The sequence below is a fragment of the Salmo salar genome, chromosome ssa20 (genome assembly GCF_905237065.1).
Source record: "Salmo salar chromosome ssa20, Ssal_v3.1, whole genome shotgun sequence".
NCBI lineage: Eukaryota > Metazoa > Chordata > Actinopteri > Salmoniformes > Salmonidae > Salmo > Salmo salar.
The window spans coordinates 54,937,583-54,949,014 of record NC_059461.1 but is presented as its reverse complement, the minus strand read 5'-3'; positions in this window follow the sequence as shown (position 1 = coordinate 54,949,014).

Here is an 11,432-nt window from a genome sequence, read left to right as displayed (position 1 = left end):
CAACCAACAAACAGTCTGGCAAAGCATAGGCTCAACACAGAACAATTCCCCACAACCCCAAAGACAAACACACACACCTATATAGGACTTCCAATCAAAGGCAACTATACACACCTGCCTTCAATTGGAAGTCCCAATCATCAACCCAACATTTAACAAACACAAACATGCCACGTCCTGACCAAAACTAAAACACTAGCTCCATCTGCTGGTCAGGACGTGACAGTACCCCCCCCCTCAAGGTGCAGACCCCGGAATGCACCTAAAAAAGAAAAACAAGAAAATCCCCAATACCCCAACAAACAATAACCCCTAAACCTAAAGGGAGGGAAGGGAGGGTGGCTGCCGTCAACGACGGCACTGTGCTACACCCTCCCTCCCCAACCCACCTATCCTGGAGGTGGCTCAGGTGCAGGCCGTTCCAGGCTGTCGGGGCAGTCTGGCAACTCGGGACAGTCGGGGCAGTCTGGCAACTCGGGGCAGTCTGGCAACTCGGGGCAATCTGGCAACTCGGGACAATCTGGCAGCTGGGGACAGTCGGGGCAGTCTGGCAACTCGGGACAGTCGGGGCAGTCTGGCAACTCGGGACAGTCGGGGCAGTCTGGCAACTCGGGACAGTCGGGGCAGTCTGGCCACTCCGGCAGGTCAGGGCAGTCTGGCCACTCCGGCAGGTCAGGGCAGTCTGGCCACTCCGGCAGTTCAGCGCAGTCTGGCCACTCCGGCAGTTCAGCGCAGTCTGGCCACTTCGGCAGTTCAGCGCAGTCTGGCCACTCCGGCAGTTCAGCGCAGTCTGGCCACTCCGGCAGTTCAGCGCAGTCTGGCCACTCCGGCAGTTCAGCGCAGTCTGGCCTCTCTGGCGACTGTTGACTGGCGGGCAGCTCTGACGACTGTTGACTGGCGGGCAGCTCTGACGACTGTTGACTGGCGGGCAGCTCTGACGACTGTTGACTGGCGGGCAGCTCTGACGACTGTTGACTGGCGGGCAGCTCTGATGACGACTGTTGACTGGCGGGCAGCTCTGATGACGACTGTTGACTGGCGGGCAGCTCTGATGACGACTGTTGACTGGCGGGCAGCTCTGATGACGACTGTTGACTGGCGGGCAGCTCTGATGACGACTGTTGACTGGCGGGCAGCTCTGATGGCGACTGTTGACTGGCGGGCAGCTCTGGCGACTGACTGGCGGGCAGCTCTTGCCCCGTCAAACAGCCCTTGTGCCCCCCCTTAAAAAAATTCTTGGGGGTGCCTCTCGGTCTCCCTTACCTCGCCAGCCTTCCTCCGCTGCTTGGTCCTTTGTTGGTGGGGAATTCTGTCATAAAAATAGTTGTACTCATCCTTAAAAATGTCGTACTGGAGAGAAGAGGACCAAAACGCAGCAGGTATGTGCAGGCTCATCTTGACTTTTATTCACTATCAAAATGAATGCCAAAATAACAAACCATGAGAATGAACGAACAACCAACAAACAGTCTGGCAAAGCATAGGCTCAACACAGAACAATTCCCCACAACCCCAAAGACAAACAAACACACCTATATAGGACTTTCAATCAAAGGCAACTATACACACCTGCCTTCAATTGGAAGTCCCAATCATCAACCCAACATTTAACAAACACAAACATGCCACGTCCTGACCAAAACTAAAACACTAGCTCCATCTGCTGGTCAGGACGTGACAAGTTGGGCTAGGTCAGGGCTCTGTGCAAGCCAGTCAAGTTCTTCCACAGCGATCTCGACAAACCATTTCTGTATGGACTTCGCTTTGTGCACAGGGGCATTGTCATGTTGAAACAGGAAAGGGCCTTCCCCAAACTGTTGCCACAAAGTTGGAAGCACAGAATCATCTAGAATGTCACTGTATGCTATAGTGTTAAGATGTCCCTTCACTGGAACTAAGGGGCCTAGCCCTAACCATGAAAAACAGCCCCAGACCATTATTCCTCTTCCACCAAACTTTACAGTTGGCACTATGCATTGGGGCAGGTAGCGTTCTCCTGGCATCCGCCAAACCCAGATTTGTCCGTCGGACTGCCAGATGGTGAAGCGTGATATATCACTCCAGAGAACGTTTCCACCACTCCAGAATCCAATGGAGGAGAGCTTTACACCACTCCAGCAGACGATTGGCATTGCACATGGTGATCTTAGGCTTGTGTGCAACTGCTCTGCCATGGAAACCCATTTCATGAAGCTCCCAACAAATAGTTATTGTGCTGACTTTGCTTCCAGAGGCGGTTTGGAACTCGGTAGTGAGTGTTGCAACCAAGGACAGACTATTTTTACGCGCTTCAGCACTCGGCGGTCCCATTCTATGATCTTGTTTGGGCTACCACTTTGTGGCTGAGCCGTTGTTGCTCCTAGATGTTTCCACTTCACAATAACAGCACTTACAGTTGACCGGGGCAGCTCTAGCAGGGCAGAACTTTTACAAACTGACTTGTTGGAAAGGTGGAATCCTATGATGGTGCCACGTTGAAAGTCACTGAGCTCTTCAGTAAGACCATTCTACTGCCAATGTTTGTCTATGGAGATTGCATGGCTGTGTGCTCGATTTTGTACACCTGTCAGCAACGGGTGTCGCTGAAATAGCCGAATCCACTATTTTGAAGAGGTGTCCACATACTTTTGTATATATAGTGTACCATAACACCAAACTCCCTGACAACCTACTCCCCCTGCCCTCTGCGCTCCCCTCCCAACATGCTCTGCTGGGAATGAGTTCACTGTTTTTCAACTCTCGCTGATCAGCACACCCACCAAGCAAATCCAACACAAACGCCTATCACCCGTTGCATCAGGAAAGGGTCCCCTGCCGACTACCTGACACTCTCTCCATCTCCCATTAAAATACACAATGAGCAGGTGGGAGCTGTCTGACCCCTGAAAACACAGGTAAAGTGTCGTTGCAGTTCAATGGCAACTCCATGGTCCGGGTGACAGACAATACCTGGGTCACATATGCAGGACACAAAGCCTGCCACTGCCCAGCCCACAGAGGACAGACAGTGGGAGGTGGGGTTAACTCAGAGTTTATAGGCCGAGCTCCTCTCCTGGTGACAGTCTAGCCATCCCATCCCGCTATCTGTGAACATCGATTGCCATCTCCAAGCTGCAAAATGAGAGGTGGGCGTCTATGGTTTCCTATATGACAGGAAAGCATACTGCAGATTTAGGCTCCAGAGTGGTTGAATGAGGACAGAGGAGTTAAGCTTTTACACAGGGGCATTGTCATGCATAGTGCCAACTGTAGCCAAGGGGAGTGCACCAATCCTGTCCTGGAGGGCAGCAGTCCTGCTGCTTTTTGTGAGGTGAAACAATTTAAAATATCACTGGAACATGCTGCTAGATCAGGTAGTCTATGAGAGATTCAAGTTACAACGACTATTCCATGGCTCTTATGTTTATACTTTCCCTATTCAAATAGTCTGTTCAGTTGTGAGTGGTGTTGATTCTCTCTGCACGGACCATTTGTCTAAGATGGTGTGTCGCGGCAGGTGTGTGTACAGTATATGGAAGAATGCATACTGTGGTGTAACTGTGTGCTTACTCTCTCCATCACTCTCCATCAACTAAAATGCTCTCTTCTCCTACAGCTATCGTACTGCTGTGGTTGCTGGGGGCCAATCTGGCCAATGAATACAGCTGGAATAGCCCTGGAGAGTCAACAAAGGACACCAAAACAGAGAACTGTAAGAGACAGAGAGAGAGAGAGTGGGAAGGGGAGAAAGTGATACACACTGAACACATTGAGGATGGCAAACAGCGAGGAGTGTTGAAAACCACTGTCTAATCCTTCGTCCTGTCTGTGTGTCTGTCCATCTGTGTGTCCGTGTTCACACAGTGTGTCTTCCGGACCAGGCCTCCTGCGGCTGCTGCCTGATGCAGATGTGGAGGATGGAGCGGTTCTTCAACATGAGTCTGAATGAGCTGCAGAGGGGCCTGGAGAAGGCAAAGGTCGTGGTCAACAACGTCCGCGGTGAGACCACCTGACCGCAACCACTATCAACCACCATCTCCATTACCACCTCAACACTGGCCAATGTGTTACATTCTGACTGGAAACCATTTGACTTGCTGTTATTTTGTCTAATTGTTTATTCATTTCTTTATCTTTCTCTCTCTCTCTCTCTCTCTCTTTCCATCTGCAGCTAGCCGCAGTGCCTTCTCCGTGGCCCTGACTAACGCACGACGTTGCGAGGGCCCCTTCCGTGAAGCTAAGACCATTGTTTACCAGCACGTCTTCATCAACCTGGGCGAGGGCTATAACAACCGCACCGGCATCTTCACCGCGCCCCGCTCTGGTGTCTACAGCCTGGCCCTGACCGTGTACAGCGACTCAGGCGCCCCCAGTGTCACCCTGGCCGCCTGCGCCAACCTGCGACCTGGCCAAGATAAAGCAAAGCAGTGCGACAGAAACAACAACACAGAGTTACACATGGAATAAACAAGCGTACAGTCAATAACACAATAGAAAAAAAGAAAGTCTATATACAGTGTGTGCAAATGGCATGAGGAGGTAAGGCAATAAATAGGCCATAGTAGCAAAGTAATTACAATTTAGCAGATTAACACTGGAGTGATAGATGAGCAGATGATTATGAGCAGATGATGGTGTGTAAGTAGTGATACTGGTGTTCAAAAGAGCAGCAAAGTAAATAAAAACAATATGGGGATGAGGTAGGTAGATTGGGTGGGCAATTTACAGATGGACTATGTACAGCTGCAGCGATCGGTTAGCTGCTCAGATAGCTGATGTTTAAAGTTAGTGAGGGAAATGTAAGTCTCCAGCTTCAGTGATTTTTGCAATTCGTTCCAGTCACTGGCAGCAGAGAACTAGAAGGAAAGGCGGCCAAAAGAGGTGTTGGCTTTGGGGATGACCAGTGAGATATACCTGCTGGAGCGCGTGCTACTGTTTGGTGTTGTTATCGTGAACAGTGAGTTGAGATAAGGCGGAGCTTTACCTAGCATAGACTTATAGATGACCTGGAGCCAGTGGGTCTGGCGACGAATATGTAGCGAGGGCCAGCCGACTGGAGCATACAGGTCGCAGTGCTGGGTGGTATAAGGTGCTTTGGTAACAAAACGGATGGCACTGTGATAGACTACATCTAATTTGCTGAGTAGAGTATTGGAAGCTATTTTGTAGATGACATCGCCAAAGTCGAGGATCGGTAGGATAGTCAGTTTTACTAGGGTAAGTTTGGCGACATGAGTGAAGGAGGCTTTGTTGCGAAATAGAAAGCCTATTCTAGATTTGATTTTGGATTGGAGATGTTTGATGTGAGTCTGGAAGGAGAGTTTACAGTCTAGCCAGACACCTAGGTATTTGTAGTTGTCCACGTATTCTAGGTCAGAACCGTCCAGAGTAGTGATGCTAGTTGGGCGGGCGGGTGCGGGCAGTGAATGGTTGAAAAGCATGCATTTGGTTTTGCTAGCGTTTAAGAGCAGTTGGAGGCCACGGAAGGAGTGTTGTATGGCATTGAAGCTCATTTGGAGGTTAGTTAACACAGTGTCCAAAGAAGGGCCAGATGTATACAGAATGGTGTCGTCTGCGTAGATGTGGATCAGGGAATCACCCGCAGCAAGAGCGACATCGTTGATATATATACAGAGAAAAGAGTCGGCACGAGAATTGAACCCTGTGGTACCCCCATAGAGACTGCCAGAGGTCCGGACAACAGGCCCTCCGATTTGACACACTGAACTCTGTCTGCGAAGTAGTTGGTGAACAAGGCGAGGCAGTCATTTGAGAAACCAAGGCTATTGAGTCTGCCGATAAGAATGTGGTGATTGACAGAGTCGAAAGCCTTGGCCAGGTCGATGAAGACGGCTGCACAGTACTGTTTTTTTATCGATGGCGGTTATGATATCGTTTAGTACCTTGAGCGTGGCTGAGGTGCACCCATGACCAGCTCGGAAACCAGATTGCACAGCGGAGAAGGTACGGTGGGATTCGAAATGGTCAGTGATCTGTTTATTAACTTGGCTTTCAAAGACTTTAGAAAGGCAGGGCAGGATGGATATAGGTCTATAACACATTGTACGTGTTGCACTGATTGAAGACTCCCTGAGTCAGGACAGTTCCATTTCTCTGTTATGGGGTGTTTGTTTTGGTTATCTGTTGACCTACTTTATCATTTTGTGAATGCCTTTTCAAATGTATTTCACGACTGGTGCTATCGAGACTCTCCGTGTTAGGATAGGAAGGTTTTCTGTTTATATGCACCGAAGCTGCGCAAACTTCAACCTGCTGTCTCCATTCGCTGGGGAAGGAGACTTTGGGTTTGGGTGTGAGCATGAGTGGAGGGGAGTGAGAGTGACCATTTCCGGTCCTATTTTAACATTTTTGTTTTTTTATTTGCTATTTTCATCAGTTTTCTCGGTTTTCTTTGCAAATGCTTGGTCTGTTTTCACACCTTTTTCATTTCAATATTTTAGATGGCAAACAACGCTAATAATAGTACTATAGGTAGGCCTAATCCTATAAAGTTTTTATCTTGGAATACTAAGACAATGAACAATCCTGTCAAGAGGTCTAGGGTCTTCTCTCATTTGAAAAAGCTAAAAGCAGATGTGCTATTTTTACAAGAGACCCATTTACGCATTTAAGATCACTCAAGGCTACAAAACTCCAGGTTTAGTCAGGTTTTCTATTCAGATTTTAACTCCGAAGCCAGAGGGGTTGCAATTGTGGTTACTAAAATAATACATTTCTCAACTACTAATGATATTTCAGACAGTAATGGGAGATATTTAATCATAATTGGCACAATTTGGCACACACCTGTGGTATTGGTCAATGTATATCCTCCCGATTTTGATGATGTTGAATTTGTAAATGGGTTGCGGGGGAAAATCCCTTCTCTGAACACCCATCTTCTGATATTTGGCAGGGATCTGAATTGTGCTATCAGCCCGGCTTTTGACCGCTCCAACCCCAGAACTATGATTTTATGGTTCAGAATGGGTGTACAGATCCCTGGAGATTTCAGAATCCCCAGGCAAGAGAGTATTCTTTCTTTTCACATGTACACCATTATTGTTCTCGTATTGACTATTTCTTTATTGATCATGTTACTTCCAAATGTCACCCTCTTCTGAATATTTACCCATTGTAATTTCTGACCATGGACCTTTAGCCCTCAGCATACCACCCTGCATCCCACTGCTGGCTTGTTTCTGAAGCTAAGCAGGGTTGGTCCTGGTCAGTCCCTGGATGGGAGACCAGATGCTGTTGGAGGGCCAGTAGGAGGCCGTCTTTCCTCTGGTCTAAAAAAATATCCCAATGCCCCAGGGTAGTGATTGGGAACACTGCCCTGTGTAGAGGGATGTTAAATGGGTGTCCTGAGATCATTAAAGATCCCATGGCACTTATCATAAGAGTAGGGGTGTTAACCCTGGTGTCCTGGCTAAATTCCCAAGCTGTACCTCATACCATCATGGTCCCCTAGTCATCCCCAGCTTACAATTAGCTCATTCATCCTCTCCCCTGTAACTATTCCCCAGGTTGTTGCTGTAAATGGGAATGTGTTCTCAGTCAACTTACCTGGTAAAATAAACACAGTCCTATCAGGACAAACTTGTACTCCTCTCTGGAGATTCTCTTCTCCTGTCTGATGCAGACTTCTGTAATGTTATCTACACATCTGTTGATAATTGTATTTTTTCAAATCAGACAAGCTCAACCTCTCATTCTCTCTTATGGGAATCACTTAAGGCCTATCTTAGAAGATAAATGTTTTCTTATTCTTCTCATTTAAACAAAACTCGGAATGCTAAACTAGAAGAACTCACTAAAGCCATCCTTGACTTAGACCATCAATATGCCCTGACGCCATCCCCAGAGCTTGTCCACTACAGATGCAGAACGGTTACTATTGCATTCACATGGAACCTACTACGAACATCGCGACAGGGCAAGTTGCCTGCTCGCACATCAATTAAAATGCAGTGCTGCTACCCATCTGATTCCCCAAATTAAAGATTCCTCTCATAGCTTGATTTCTGACCCTATGGGGATCAATGACGGGGATCAACCTTCAAAACTTTCTATTCCTCCCTGTATACGTCTGAATTTCCATCAGATATTGCCAATATGACTACATTTTGGGGTGAACTGGAGACTCCCACAGTTGAAACTGCAAATGACCTTGATTCTCCTCTCAGCCTTGAAGAAGTTATTCAGTCTATCAAGTCAATGCAGAGCAGCAAGGCTCCAGGGCCTGATGGGTTTCCAACTGAATTCTTTAAGAAATTCTATACCAAGTTGGCCTCTTTACATTTATCTATGTATAATGAGTCACTTGAACGTGGCCCGTTGCCACTTACCCTAACACAGGCTTCAATAGCGCTTCTCCTTAAGAAGGGGAAAGACCCCACTTCTTGTTCTTCATTTAGGCCCCTAAGTCTCCTTAACCTGTTGGGGCTAGGGGGCAGTATTTTTCACAGCCGGATAGAAAACGTACCCGATTTAAACTGGTTACTACTCTTGCCCAGAAACGAGAATATGCATATAATTAGTAGATTTGGATAGAAAACACTCTAAAGTTTCTAAAACTGTTTGAATGGTGTCTGTGAGTATAACAGAACTCATATAGCAGGCCAAAACCTGAGAAGATTCCATACAGGAATTGCCCTGTCTGACAATTTGTTGTCCTTCTGTTGCATCTCTATCGAAAATACAGCATCTGTGCTGTAACGTGACACTTTCTAAGGCTTCCATTGGCTCTCTAAAGCCGCCAGAAAGTGGAATGGGGTGTCTGCTGTATCTGGGCAAAGTATAGGAGCAGAGTTTGTAAGTGGTCAGCCTGGGGACAGTGAGACTGAGATGCGCGGTCACGAGACTTCTCCATTTTTTTCTTTCAGTCTTTGAATGAATACAACGTTGCCCGGTTGGAATATTATCGCTATTTTACGAGAAAAATAGCATAAAAATTGATTTTAAACAGCGTTTGACATGCTTCTAAGTACGGTAATGGAATATTTTGAAATGTTTTGTCACGAAATGCGCTCGCGCGTTACCCTTCGGATAGTGACCTGAATGCGTGAACAAGGTATTTGGATATAACTATGGATTATTTGGAACCAAAACAACATTTGTTGTTGAAGTAGAAGTCCTGGGAGTGCATTCTGACGAAGAACAGCAAAGGTAATCCAATTTTTCTAATAGTAATTCTGAGTTTAGTGAGCCCCAAACTTGGTGGGTGTCAAATTAGCTAGCCTGTAATGGCCGAGCTATGTACACAGAATATTGCAAAATGTGCTTTCGCCGAAAATCTATTTTAAAGTCTGACATAGCGTTTGCATAAAAGAGTTCTGTATCTATAATTCTTAAAATAATTGTTATGTATTTTGTCAACGTTTATCATGAGTAATTTAGTAAATTCACCGGAAGTTTTCGGTGGGTATGCTAGTTCTGAACATCACATGCTAATGTAAAAAGCTGGTTTTTGATATAAATATGAACTTGATTGAACAAAACATGCATGTATTGTATAACATAATGTCCTAGGAGTGTCATCTGATGAAGATCAAAGGTTAGTGCTGCATTTAGCTGTGGTTTTGGTTTTTGTGACATATATGCTTGCTTTGAAAATGGCTGTGTGATTATTTTTGGCAGGGTACTCTCCTGACATAATCTAATGTTTTCCTTTCGCTGTAAAGCCTTTTTGAAATCGGAAAATGTGGTTCGATTAACGAGAGTCTTCTCTTTAAAGTGGTGTAAAATAGTCATATGTTTGAGAAATTGAAGTTATAGCATTTTTGAGGTATTTGTATTTCGCGCCACGTGATTCCACTGGCTGTTGACTAGGGTGGGACGCAAACGTCCCACCTAGCCCAGAGAGGTTAATGTGGATGTAAAGGTGCTGGCGAAGGTGATAGCGAGGCGTCTGGAAGTAGTCTTACCAGGACTCATATCACAGGAACAAACCGGCTTTATAAAGGACAGACATGATTTTTTTAAACATTCGGATGCTGTTTAACATTATTTATTCGAAACAATTCTCCATCTCCCCTGAGGTGTTGGACAGATTACCGACCATTTCGAATCCCACCGTACCTTCTCCACTATGCAATCTGGTTTCAGAGCTGGTCATGGGTGCACCTCAGCCACGCTCAAGGTCCTAAACGATATCATAACCGCCATCGATAAGAGACATTACTGTGCAGCCGTATTCATCGACCTGGCCAAGGCTTTCGACTCTGTCAATCACCACATTCTTATTGACAGACTCAACAGCCTTGGTTTCTCAAATGATTGCCTCGCCTGGTTCACCAACTACTTCTCTGATAGAGTTCAGTGTGTCAAATCGGAGGGCCTGTTGTCCGGACCTCTGGCAGTCTCTATGGGGGTGCCACAGGGTTCAATTCTCGGGCCGACTCCCTAAATGGACAACCTTGCAATGAGTGACATGTATCCATCGTGATTTTCCCTGGACTTTCACTGCTAACCTCGTTATGAGCAAAACTCTGTTACATATTCTCTTACCATCACCCACTGTCCAGGTACTACGTCATGTCCCCCCTCGGGAGTTATTCCCCACGCCTTTTTACTTGTCTGTCTGATTCCCCTACTGCATTAGAGAGTTGTATGCAATAATTAAGCATTGTGTCACTCATAAAGTGAACGTCTGCTTTTCTAAAAATCTACGTGCCTGGTACTACTCACATTGTCCATTGTAGTAACTGCCCAGCCTGGTTTGGTCTGTTTCATATTTGTCTCCCCCTCCCACTCCTGTTGCTCTTATCTTCTTGCCCGTGTACTCAGGACATATGTTTTGCGTAAGATATGATCAATACAGTGACTTCAGCACCCGAATCTCAAATCAAATCAAAATGTATTTGTCACGTGCGCCGAATACAACAGGTGTTAAATGTAAGTAAGGTGTTAAATATAAGTAAGCATTTCACCTTACAGTGAAATGCTTACTTACAGGCTCTAACCAATAGTGCAAAAAAGGTATTATGTGAACAATAGGTAAGTAAAGAATTAAAAACAACAGTAAAAAGACAATGAAAAATAACAGTAGCGAGGCTATATACAGTAGCGAGGCTATAACAGTAGCGTGGCTGCATACAGGCACCGGTTAGTCGGGCTGATTGAGGTAGTATGTACATGTAGATATGGTTAAAGTGACTATGCATATATGATAAACAGAGAGTAGAAGCAGCGTAAAAGAGGGTTTGGGGGGGGGGGGGGGCACACAATGCAAATAGTCCGGGTAGCCATTTGACTACCTGTTCAGGAGTCTTATGGCTTGGGGGTAAAAACTGTTGAGAAGCCTTTTTGTCCTAGACTTGGCACTCCGGTACCGCTTGCCATGCGGTAGTAGAGAGAACAGTCTATGACTGGGGTGGCTGGGGTCTTTGACAATTTTTAGGGCATTCTTCTGATACCGCCTGGTGTAGAGGTCCTGGATGGCAGGCAGT